Source organism: Brienomyrus brachyistius, chromosome 2, assembly GCF_023856365.1.
Source record: "Brienomyrus brachyistius isolate T26 chromosome 2, BBRACH_0.4, whole genome shotgun sequence".
Taxonomy (NCBI): Eukaryota; Metazoa; Chordata; class Actinopteri; order Osteoglossiformes; family Mormyridae; genus Brienomyrus; species Brienomyrus brachyistius.
In genome coordinates this window covers 8,917,014-8,929,744 of record NC_064534.1, presented here as the reverse complement: position 1 = coordinate 8,929,744, position 12,731 = coordinate 8,917,014, and the positions used below count along the sequence as shown (strand labels likewise).

Genomic DNA, 12,731 nt, shown 5'->3' with positions numbered 1-12,731 from the left:
TTGTCCCTGGCGAACAATTCCCTCTAAGTACGCTGGGACATTACATTTAAATTATAATTTGATTGTTACACTTCTTTAATCTGCTGTAAGATGTTTATGCTGAGAAGCCAGATAATGAACGCAGTGGATTGATGTTTGCATTAGCATTCATTTATTTAGGAGACGGTTTTATCAAAAACGAGGTACAAATGATGTAGACAATACACTGCAAGCAGGAAACTGTCAAGGAGACAAAAGTGCTTCTCAGCTTCCACAGAGTGACCAGTAACAAACACAAGACAATTATGGGAACAAGATCTATGCAAAACAATGTTTAGAACCTAGCATCCAAAAAAACTATACAAAATATCACCAAGCCTAGCTATTTCTACAGAGCTTTAATAACCCCTCCGAGGGTTGTGACCTTAGTATGACAGGAGGGTTTGCATATTCTAGACAATCCACAGAGCTTTGTTGTCTAGAACTTAATATTCTCATAGGGGCTCCCTTGGGTAAAATATTTCTGCAGAGAATGGCTTCTTGGATGTACCCCAGAGTGGCGAATTGTTATTGGACTGTGCAAGCCATGGACTCTCCATAACAAACACTATTTTTGAACACTAGGATGCTCCTAAGTATGAAGGTACCAGAGTACCATAGGCCAAAAGTCAATCATTGACTTCATTCTTGTGTCTTGTGTCTAGAGAGTATGTATTTTGGACCATTGAGGGGTGGGGAAATCAACTGGACCACCACTTAAGGGTTAGTTGAAGTCAGTGCCTGGGGAGGATACCTGATGGACCAAGATGACCCAGATGAGCAGTCAGTGTTTGTTGGGAACATCTGGTGGAAGCTTTTGTACAAGATTAATTCTACTCACACTTCCAGAAGAACTTCAATCCTTTGTGCTGGGTGAGTTCAGTGACATGGAGTCTAAATTGACCATGTTCAAGTCCTCATGGTTGCATCAGCTGCAGTCACAAAGGTGTTAACCCAGAGAACCTCTACTGGACCCCTGTGGTGAGGGAAGTTTCTTCATGCCTTCAGGACAATGCTTGCACAGAGATTGCCTAAGAAAGTGGAAAGACCAGAATCGCTATGGCAAAGGCAGTTGCAGAGAAATAATCTCATGGTCACGGCCATGGGTTCAGCTGGGGTGAGGAAGTGTGGACCAACTCTGGGAATACTGTGAAATGATGGAAGGGACTGCATGAGTGGATAATATCTGTCCAGAGATGTTAAAAGTCCTGCCTGTTGGGGGGATTATGTCAATGACCCTCCTCTTCAGTGTTGAGTTGGTGAATAAAGTACCTCTACTATGGCAAATAATGGTGGTACTAATTACAAGTATCCTTCGACTTACGTCTCATTGAGTAACGTACATTGATTGAGAGATGCCTGAATGCGGATGCAGTGGGAAGTTAGCTGGTGTATCGCTTAGTGTAACAGGTGAAGGACAGGGAAAGTGCTGCCAATATCTAATTTGTAATGCAGTATGCATGCAGTAATGTATATGTGATGGAAAGCCGCAATAAGTAGATATGATACAGCACCTGTGCTGTGCTATTTCATTACAATAAAAAGACACTTACTGTAATAATGTACAATAAAATATTTCGCCACAGTTTCAGGCACCGTCGTCTTTCTCAGCTCCCGTTGTTTGCTATCATGTGTATCTTCTGATTTCCTGCTTTATTTTTGGTGCAATTTAAGGGCGTTACGTTTCCTAGATGATCTTGCAGTGTCTTTTTATTATAAAGTGTTGTCCTTCTATATTTACATTAATATTTAGAGAGCAAGATGGGGTAGGCAAAAAAAAAAGAATTTCCCACATGAGGGGTCAATATAATGTCATTATTATTATTTGCTGTAGAGTACTTTGTTTATATGATAGTACTGTACTTAATGTTTTGCCCCTCAGCTATAACTATCGAGATACACCCATATTGACTTGTGCCAAGTGGTGTTGGTCCGAAATACAGGTGCAAGTTGACCGGTACCTGTGTATGCTTTAGAGAAAGCCTGCATCAGGGTACTGCAGTAGGAGACCTGTCTGAAGATTGAACCAATATGACGATGTGTGCTAGAACATACTGTCGGAAGTACTGCATGAATGTGAGTGTTCGCAGTGCCTCTTAGTAGTTAAAAAGGTAAAAGCTAAAACACTGAGCTTTGCTTTTAAACTCTAGAGTTTCCATTAGGCTAGATTGTGCATTCTAATTGGCCCAGCATGCTTTGATTCCTGCTCAGAATTGTACCTCTAATCTGTATACCTGTAGAGCACAAGATCTATTAGAAGTTTTATTTTTCTGAATTACCCTTCCATATGAACCAGTATGACATTGTGCACTAGAACACACTGTAGGAAGTAATGCATGAATGTGGGTCTTTGCAATGCCGCTCGGTAGCTAAAATAACTAAGAAAATAAAAATAAAAACACTGTACTTTGCTTTTAGACTCTTGAGTTTCCATTAGGGTAGACTGTGGTTCCCATTAGCCCAGCATGCTTGGACTCCTTCTCACAATTGTACTTCCAATCTGTATACCTGTAGAGCAGAAGATCTATTGGCATTTATATTTTTCTGAAATACCCATTCAAAGTTTTACAGAGAAGTACGACACTTCATAAAACTTTGTATGCCTTCTTTTTGTTTCTTTTCTTGACGACACAGAAGTTACAGCGGGGTGGTACAATGACTCAAGGATTATCTCACACCTTCAGTACTAGGGCTTCAAATCTGCTGCACATGTATGTGTGGAGTTTGCATGTTATCCCTCCGTTACACAGTTTAACTCCTATAATTGAAAGACACTCAGAGTAACTAGACTGGACTCAAACTGCCCAAATTGTGTATGATTGTGTGTGAGTGCGTCTGCAATGAACTGCCATTCCATTTCGAGTGTCGACGGCTGGAAATTACGTTGTCCCCTTGCCTCAGGTGAGTAATTTAGAAGAAGGGTGAGTACAAAAAAACTGAACTCTTGTCTGCTAGCTAGTAAAAAAAAAAGCCTGACGGAATACATTTTTACTGAACTAACCCTGTTGGCTAGTAGGAAACGACCCTGACCAGGATACATTTTTGGAGATAGATGGTCACAGTTACCATTTTTTGTTACAATAGAGACATAATGTGGCTGTTCATAAAGAGTTACTACCAGAGGTGGTTAAGATAGCCGTGGGACTGTTATAGTTTAAACTATATTTGCAGATAGGAAACACAGGAAAGTGTATTCAGACCAAGCCTTTTGCTAGAAAACGGAGTCGTCTAGGCATAAGTGCAGCTAGGCTGAGCTTCCAGTGAATGTCCAGGTAAAAGTGCAAGCTGTATTGAAGTAGGAGCTACAAGTTAACAATCCAGGTAAGAGGAAACATTCCCAGAACTTCAGCCAGTGTTATGTGAAGGTCTTACAAAGTTGGCAACATTAATGGAACATTATTTTCATGCTTTACATTTTAACAAAGGTTCTGTCAATGTGAACATGATCATGTTATTACATGAACACATTTGTAATGCAATTGATGTTGAAAACTATTGTTTTAGAATAAAATATTGCTGCACTGCAGGTACCCATTGGGTACCCATTGGATCGGTGCCAACCCTGTAATTAAATACTTCCCTGTAATTATCATGTATTGGGGTGTCATTGAGTGGTACGTAATGCCATGCGTAGTGTTAAATGTTAAGTGTTGTAGATAGTGGTTTGCATGGGCCCACCATGTGGTCACTCCGACTACCCACCTTACACATGGTAGTATGTGTGAGTTGTCAGAATGAATAGCATGGGTGCAATAAACACCATCTTATCTACGTGCTATACAGCCTCCTGCTTTTATGTATTCCGGCAACACTCTGGCTGATCCGATTCAATAGGTCTAGGCCTACACTAAAAACACAACGTCCAGCCTGGAATTGATGATCTTTGATGGGTAAAGAAACAGTGTTACCTGCTCTGCCATGACCTTTGTTCATTTTATATTAATAGTCTTAGTTTTAATGACTGGACACTTTGAACATTTACATAATTGTAACGTTCGGTTAACTTACCCTGAATGAAAAACTGTTAGTGGGTTTTTGAAAGATAAAATGTCGTGTCCTGTTATGAATGAATAAGGAGCACAATTTGTCTTGTAATTTGCATCCCTACCAGGCAGTGAAATAGGTTCTCAGTACTACCAGTTTTAGTTGTTTATAAGTTTACAGAAGAGTTTAGAAATACACAACACCAGTCCGCAACGTCGGACTTTAAATTGTCAATATACCGCCACACACCGATGTTTGTTTGTTTATTGTCTTGTTTATTGACGATATCTCCTTTTTTAAAAGTTGCTGCGGCTGCTGAGCTGTTGCCTTCTTCGGCGACACTTCACGTTTCCTCTGAGTGAGTGTTCATCTCTCCCATGACTTACAAGTATTACCAAAACCGTCGCATGTGGTGGGCTCTGCAATCTCCTCGTACCTTGAGTTTGGTGTGCATGCAATGTCTGTTCTGTTCTGGGCGTGACACACATGAGCATTGTACGAGCGTATGACACCTACTATGACCTAAAAGTTTATATTTAGCTAGTCAAGATAAGTCCTTATAATGTATTCATCAATCATTAGCAGCATGGAAATATACCTTAACATCCCAACGTACGTTGACAGATGTTAAGGTATACTTACATGCTACTTATGAATGTTCTATGAATGCATTATGAAGGTGCACTAAATGTTTTATGAATGCATAATGAATGCATTGTGAATGTGCAGTTTATGTAAAGCATTACCTTTCATAGTCTGTTTCATAAACCTGTTGGTTGTTGCAATATTGATGGTTTTATCTTGTGCGTGTAGCTTGCCTAAGAGTGGAGACAATCATCTCAATAATAAACACTTTCTAATATCTTGTCTGAGATTAACATTAAGAAGGGATCAACAAAGGAGGTCCTATATGGTTGTAGAGTTTTTAAAACCATTTCCCCATCCAGCATTGTCTGGTTGTTTCATTATCTCAACCAGCTTGTTTCTCAGGTCAACAAACTTGCATCCATTAATGAGCAAGACCCAGACCAGTTACACTCTACAGCACTGGTGATTTTAGCTGAAAATCCCAGTGTCTTTTCTGTATCTCTTAGTATTATAATGGTGTTTTGCTGATGCTTCTGGGTTCTGGTAGTAAAGCCAGACATATAAGCCTATTATTCAAGAAGTGTAATGAAATTGCATATACCATTGTCCTTTTTCACTTAAACATCTCCCATTGTCTTATGCTTGTCTTTGTAAAGCAATTGGAATGAGTTGTAAGCGATGCAAAATCTTGTAAAATGTAATGTCTGGTTCAAGGTTTTCTTTCTGGAGATTAGGGCAGTCTGATTTCATTCAGAGTCTTCAGTGTTGTCGCTGCCTTATGTTGTGTCCTGTTCCAGCTGTTTGGTTGGCATTTAAAGTTCATCATATAGACTAGGAAAAAAATGATGTTAGCTCTTGTAATACTTTCATCTAACATCTGCTCACATTCCTGTCACCGAACAAGCAGCAGCCAATGGCAACTGCTCTGGATGTGATGAATAAACTTCAAACGACGAATGGGTCTGAAAGCCTGCTTTGAGCTGCCGAGAAAGTGGGTCCGCAGTACGTTTCCACGGCAATCCAAATGAATTCATCACTTCCCCTGCATTCATGCGGAAATGCGGCGATGTGGAATTGAAGCGATCTATGTGAACACATATCAGTGTCGACAGAATTTAGGGCTGGACCAAACATTGATTTTGCTTTTTTCTTTTTGCTCCATTCATTCATCTGTATGGTCCCTGCAGAGCCATGGGTAATTTTGGCGTGGGAGGTGTCAGAGCTGTCCTTTGATCTTGAGGCCAGACTGAAACGGGATCGTGCGGCTCTGAGAGCCGATACACCCTCTGGAGACACATTTGGATCATAAGCTCCACTGCCAAGATGGGTCCCAGTTTTCCCTCGGGGTGGACTAAATGTCTTTATCTGTTCCCCTTCAGGCACAGAGGTCCCGTCCCTATACTGCACCCACACACTGGCACGGGGCCCAGGGCCCCATCCCATTACTGCACCCACACACTCACACGGGGCCCAGGGCCCCATCCCTGTACTTTCTCCTTCAGAAGGTGCAAAATGCAAATGATCTTTGCAGAAAAAATAGCTTCAATGTGCATTTCCATCACGAAAAAAGGATTAAATAGCATGCAACATGTTGATCTGCTTTATGCAATGACTTTGAAGTATGAAAACTTTTATGACTTTTTAAACTCTGTTCAGTAAATGGCATCTGTTGTTTTTCTTTTTTGTTTTAATTTTGTCGCCAGCTTTTACAGCACTGGTTAAATGAATGGCATGAACATTTGTAGGCCACATATAGCACTAAATTGTCAGCAGCTCATAAAAATATTCATAAGTAAATGTCCTCTGAGTATTTAGGGATGTTACGTGAACAAATACACTGGCTGGCATAATAAAAAGGAGATGTGTGGCTCACTGGGTTAGAACTCATGCCAGTGCCTGGGAGGTCATTGGGTCACATCCCGTGGGTGGCAGGTTACACCATTTCCCTCATCCTCAAACGCTCCCAGGAATGGCTGCCTCTGCTTTCTCAATTGTAAGTCACTCTGGATAAAAGACTCTGATAAATAAATGCAATGTAATAAACTTCTCATGCAAGCTGAAGATACTGGGTGACATGGAGCATGGACATTTCTGTTAAATTTGTTTTGAAATGTTAAATAATCTAAGCTTCACACTTTTCGGTTGGAGAGAAGCAGTTTAAACACACATACTTCTGTACATTAGGGAAGCTTAATAATTAAATAATTTGTTTCTGTTGCACCTCTTGCAGCCATTGTCTACTTCATTCCGGGTGCTTATCGGTTTCAGGGTGGACCAGGAAGGTTAAGGCTTCAGATGTAGTGTTTGAACCGGCCTGCCTTGGTGTACAAGCTCTTGGATGGCTGAAGCTTCACCTGAGCCACTTAAACATTATCGTCAACTGAGACAGGAAATACTGGGCGTTTCTCAATACCAAGAGCACAAAGATTGTACTTGTGGTCTTGGCAAGACTGGTCTGGCTAATTTGCTTTCCAAGAACGAACTTGGGGCACAATGAATCATGGGATTGACTCGTTTGGCAAAGATGCTAATGATATATTCTTGATATTTGGGGCAGAGCAAGAATGACATCCGGGGATTTTTAATGTCCTCTGTACTTCTGTTCTTGAGTATTGGAACTGGTCTTCGGCAATGGAAGATGATGTAAAATGGGTACATGTGAACCCAAGTATGCGTATTGAGAAACACCCAGTGTAAGGAAGCACTGCTAATGTTAGCATTAGCAAAACAAGGTGATCAGTAACGTTAACACCAATGACTGAAACCGAAAGAGTTGGACTGGATCACGCAGCATACATAGCTGACGTTTGGGCTCATTTTGATATCCACAACAAAGAAGGCACTAAGGACATCGACAAGAGGCAATATGATGCAGATCTTACTGTTCGGGGTCCATATTCACAAGGCATTTAAAGGCTAAAAGTAGCTCCTAACTTGCCTATTTAGGAAAAACTGGTAAAAAAAAATGGGCGTGTCAGTCTTAAATGTAAGACTTCTAATTTTTTGGACTAAGAGAAATTCACATAGCCCCTTAGCGCTAAGAGTAGAACCTAAGTCTGGGAGAACTAAAAAGTAGTTAAAAAAGTCACTAAGACCAATTCACAAACAGTTGGGAGGGAATAATGGCTGTTGTTATTGCATCCCTCACAAGCTCCACATCTCCAACAAACCGAAACAACCAAATCATATACAGTGGAAACCATTTATAGTGATCATATCTCTCTAGCTGAAATTGATCACTATAAGTGGATGATCGGTATAGGTGATTTTTTTCTTTTTCTTTATGTCTCAGGCAGATCTAATTGAAATTTGTATAGTTTATTACATGAATATAAGTATTTCTGTTTGTGGGATGTTGCGCATATTTTCACCAGCACATACTGGCCTCTCATCAGCCTGTCTGACTCTTAGCTTAGGAATTGACTCTTTTCCTAGCCACTTTGCGAATAGGTTTTAGGAGAAAATCTCTTAGTTAAAAACTTTTAGTGTGATTTATGAGTTCTCTTAGTGGTAAGTTATAATGCTTTGTGAATACGGGCCCTGATTACATAAAAGTTGCAAATGGTGGCTGGTTCTTTATTCTATGACAGTTTTATTAAAATTTGATTAAAAAAATGTCAACATATTGCCACACAGTAACACAATATATTTTAAAATATTTAATTGTAACCCCTATATCATGAAATGTATCATATTGTCAGATTCTTTCCAATATACAGCCCTAACTACCAATCCTTCAAGGTCAGAGAACCTGAGGCAGTGCATGATTCTGCTGCCCCTTCTGAAAGCTCACCTTCACCAACTCCATGTCCTGATTGGTATAAATGGCTTCTATTCTCACTGCGATGGAATGGAGCCTGATAATATGGATGCAAATTAATTGGTTTTTCCCTGAGATCATTCAAGTTAGTTATACACGTTACTTAGAATCCTGAAAGATTCATGAAATAATTATCTGACTCATAGTGAATCATTTTTCTGTTAACTTTCTTGCATTTAACAATGACCTTTACTTGGAGTGTTTAGGCTGTTCAGGTAATTCAAGGAAGACGTTGAACTGGTCAGTTTTACAATGTTACAGTTTTACAATTTATGTTTCGCCTGGATTGCTTATATCAAGGCAGAATTACTTTTAACAAGGCGATTTGAAGGCTATTTCATGCTGTAATTTGGAGCATTGTGCTGTTAAAATGAATGGCAAAAATAAATGAATGAAAGAAAATATCACAGAGGAGAACATCAGGAGAATACAAAAGCATAAATAGGGAACTCTTATATCCATATACTGATTTATCTGCAATTTTGTCATTTTGTTTCCCTGTCTGGGCGGCACCATTCGAATGATTCAAACCCAACAACTGTTTCTGTGAAAATTCTGTCCTTTCACTTGCATCCATTTATAACCAAATGCTGCCATGTGCTCAGGATCTCAGGATTTACCACACTTGTTTCATTGCTTCTGAATTGCCTCCATTTGAGGCTGAGGAGATTTAATACCCCCTGACCCAACAATCCTTTCACGGAAATCCTATAAAATCAGGAATTGTTCTTGCAGATCTTTGCTGAATTGACCATAAAGCTGTGCAGATATTATCTGTGTGTTTTTATGTTTTAACATGGAAACGAAATTGTCAACCATCAACAGTATGTGTATCTAGTAGGCAAAACAAAAGTCCAGGCCAAGATTTTGTTTCAACCAACCAGCTGAGTCCTCTGTGACTGTGACTCTTTATACTCAACTGGTTGGCTGAAATAAAATCTTGGTCTGAATTTTATCTTCTGGACCTGAATTACACACCTCTGCTCAGATGTTCTCATGTTGTTATTTGATTGGCATGTCGGCTCCGAGGGAACCTTCACACCTTCAGGTTCGTGGACTTGAATTTAAAGTCTGAACTCTTGTCATCACTGCAGGTTTCCTCCCACACTCTAAAAAACATGCGGTTAGATGGATTTGTGTGCGTAAATTATACTCTAATATCGCTCGTATAGATATGGGCTTGATCCTTGGTTAGTTTTCACACCAGGTACACAATGTACTGCAGCTGTAGGAAATCTCTCTCTCTGACACTGGATGCTGTAATCAACACAACTTTCAGAGAGGTACTTTACAAAAGCGCTGAACCGAAGGTGAAACGTGGCAGCATTTACATTAAAAGTCTATTTTTGAAATGCCACTGATTTGGCCTGGTCGATAATGAATTCCCACAGTTGGATTCCTTACCCTGTCTAATGGTTTAGTAGACTAATAACTTTAAGTGTCCCTCTAACCCGAATGCTAAATTCTAGTGGGTATTACTTATTAACGTCCTCCGTCTAGATCGATTTATTTCTGACGGAGAGTAATTTTTTTAAGAATGGTTCCCTCTACCTTAGTCGTCCATTAAACCAAATTAGAAAATTTATGTACATAGAACCTTCTGGAACTAGCTCACCCCATTCATTGTATACTTTGTGTTTCCTCTCTGCTCTGCTTGTTCATATTTTTTTGTTGATCTAAATAACAATGTGTCATTTTAACAAAGTTCCGCACGTTGATCTCATTAAGTAATTTTTATTTAATTTACAGTTTTAAACATCTCCACCCTGACTGATTTTCTTTTAAAGAATATAACCATAAATGAGGAATTGGGCTCAATATGCATGTAGCTCTGCTATGAAACATGATTGCATCATTGCCAATTCACTTTTGATGTTATATCTCAGACTAGATTCTTTCACAAAGTGTCTTTTTTTATATAGAAAAATACGGACGCTTTTATTAGCTTTTTGACATGACAAGTAGACTTTGATTTGTCTTGCTTTTATATTCTCTGTCAAAAATATAAAATGCTTGTATGGCTGCCCCTTCAATTCACTTCAGATATGCTGCCTCTCACAGCAGATTCTTTCAGAAAGCAATCATTTTAAAGAAAAATTCAGATGCTTTTATTTGTTTGTTTGCTTGTTTTTGCATGAGAAATGGACTTTGTCTTGCGAATATATTCATCAAAAAATGTAAACTGCTTGTAATCATGAGAATCCTTAATCTGTAGTAACACGATATCTGGACATTATTTTCGAATGTAAATTTCATCACGGTGCTTACTTTCCGTTGCTATGAATCAAACCCCGGTTTAGGAAATTGAACTCTTTACATATTGTCTTTCCGTTAGGGCTGCCGTTTTACCTGGATCGCTCACAGCCCCTTTTGGTTTTCCGGTTCTTCTCAGGAGGGCAAACTGCCGGACGCGAAGGGCTTCTCTGGGGCTCCGTGTTCTTTTCTAGCCTTTTTTGCCCTTTCTGTCATGCCCGGCTCGTACGATCCTCGTGTGTGCCACGCCCCCTGATTATCCACGTGTGCTTCCCCGATCTTGCCTAGCTGTGTCTGATTATTTTCGCCCAGTCCTGTCTATTTCAGTCCGTGTCTTGCCTTCTTTGTCCGTCATTGATGTTAGTCAGTGTCTGGTGTTAGTTAATGTCAGTGCTAGTGTTCCGGCCTGCCCTGCCCGTACCTTTAATTAATCCCCGTTTTCCCCGTATTCCGCCTGCCTGCCTGCTCCTTGCCTGCTTCCTGCCCGTGCGCTCACCCGCCTTAATCACGGATCGTGACACACATGCTTTGCTATCATATTTGCATTTTATTGGATTTTCACTGGCATGGTGGACGCTTTGCCCAAAAACATTTGCCAAGCTTGGGGCAGGGATTTTTAAAGTCATCCTTTGGGCTATGAACATTTGATAAATTCAGGTAAAATATAAAGTGCTCCCGGAAAGCCTTGAGACACTTGCTTTACTCTGTAAAAATGTTGCAAATTTATCGGTTTTAAAACAAAGTTCCATTGGCAAGCACTGTTTAACATATTGGCAAATACTTTTTGGACATTTTCTTTTTATTAAGTGTCATAATTTATTGACAGACGCATTCAGTTCTGTTCTTACCATTTGGCTATTAATTGCAATTGTAATCTCCACCTCCAAGTGACGTTGGCCTCAACATGAACAGGGGAGAACTGTCAGCTCAGGAGATGGAAGCACAATAGGGGAAGCTTTACATTTCCTTCACGTCTAGGACAACCTGTCAGTAAAGCATTTCTCACTTCTGCTATGCCGAAATCAGTCTCCGGAGTGAAACGTCACACATCAGTGCAATCTGTGGCAGATTCATTTGCATTTGTTTTTTTAACATCTACTTACTGTATATATGTAAATAGTCTCCTGTGATATCTATCATATACTGTATTTATGCTGAGCTGAAATGCACTGTAAGTGTATAAACGTAACATGTTACAATATGAATGCAGAACTGTAACCTACAAAGGGATCAGCTCCCTGTAATACTTCATAAAACCCTAGCGAAGGTCAGTACGCTGTGTATGGATAAAGGTATATATGGTGACCAAAGTCTGGGTTTTCTATTGACATTAACATCTATGGTCATGACTTCTAAAACTGTCTGAATGACTGATGCCACACATAAACTAATTAATTCCATTGATTATTTTTGTATTCTGGCTATGGAAGGTTCCAGAACCAATTCTCGACGCAAGGCAAGGAGTAGCTCAAGATGGGGTGTCAACCCATTATTTGGCACACAGACAGAAAATCTGATCATTGCAATTCTCCATAGTGTGTTTTTGGGCCCTGGGAAATCAGAGCTGGAGGAAACAGGGTAGGGGCTCTGGAAGTGTGAGGTAACCATACTAACCAGTATGCCACTCTGCAGCCCGTAATCTGGCAAGATACTCCTAGATTGCATATTAAATTTAAGCTTCCTTGGGGTTAATTATTGTCTTAGTAATGCAATAATAGCCTTAAATAGCCATAGTGTGAATGGGTCTTTTTAAGCCGTCATAAATACATATTTCGATTGAAGTACTTTTCAATATGAGTCAGTTCATAAAAATGTTAAAGCTAATTAAGGTGAACTGGTCATAGTCAACAGGTAGGTTAATATATTATTTAGTGGCAAGTGGCACTTTTTGCAGATGCAATTTGCTAAATTACATTTCAAATGAGTCATTTTTTGCTGATCATTAAGTTCTTATCTTTGTGTGAAACACCACTTGAGAGTCTTGGAGGTGATGAATGGTTATTGTAATACGAATTGAATTAATTATAGATCTCTTTATTGCTTTTATGTCACTTTTATTTGTTTGTTA

At 39.6% G+C, this 12,731-nt stretch overlaps 1 long non-coding RNA gene across 1 annotated transcript; it reads right to left on the bottom strand.

Moving 5' to 3' along the window:
• Nucleotides 1-676: 676 nt before the first annotated feature.
• On the bottom strand, nucleotides 677-10,873 carry LOC125728317 (uncharacterized). Its single transcript, XR_007389025.1, has 3 exons — nucleotides 10,760-10,873; nucleotides 9,389-9,519; nucleotides 677-1,049 (listed from the first exon to the last, which is right to left on the bottom strand). It is a non-coding gene; the product is annotated as an uncharacterized LOC125728317 (long non-coding RNA).
• Between the last annotated feature and the right edge of the window lie 1,858 nt (nucleotides 10,874-12,731).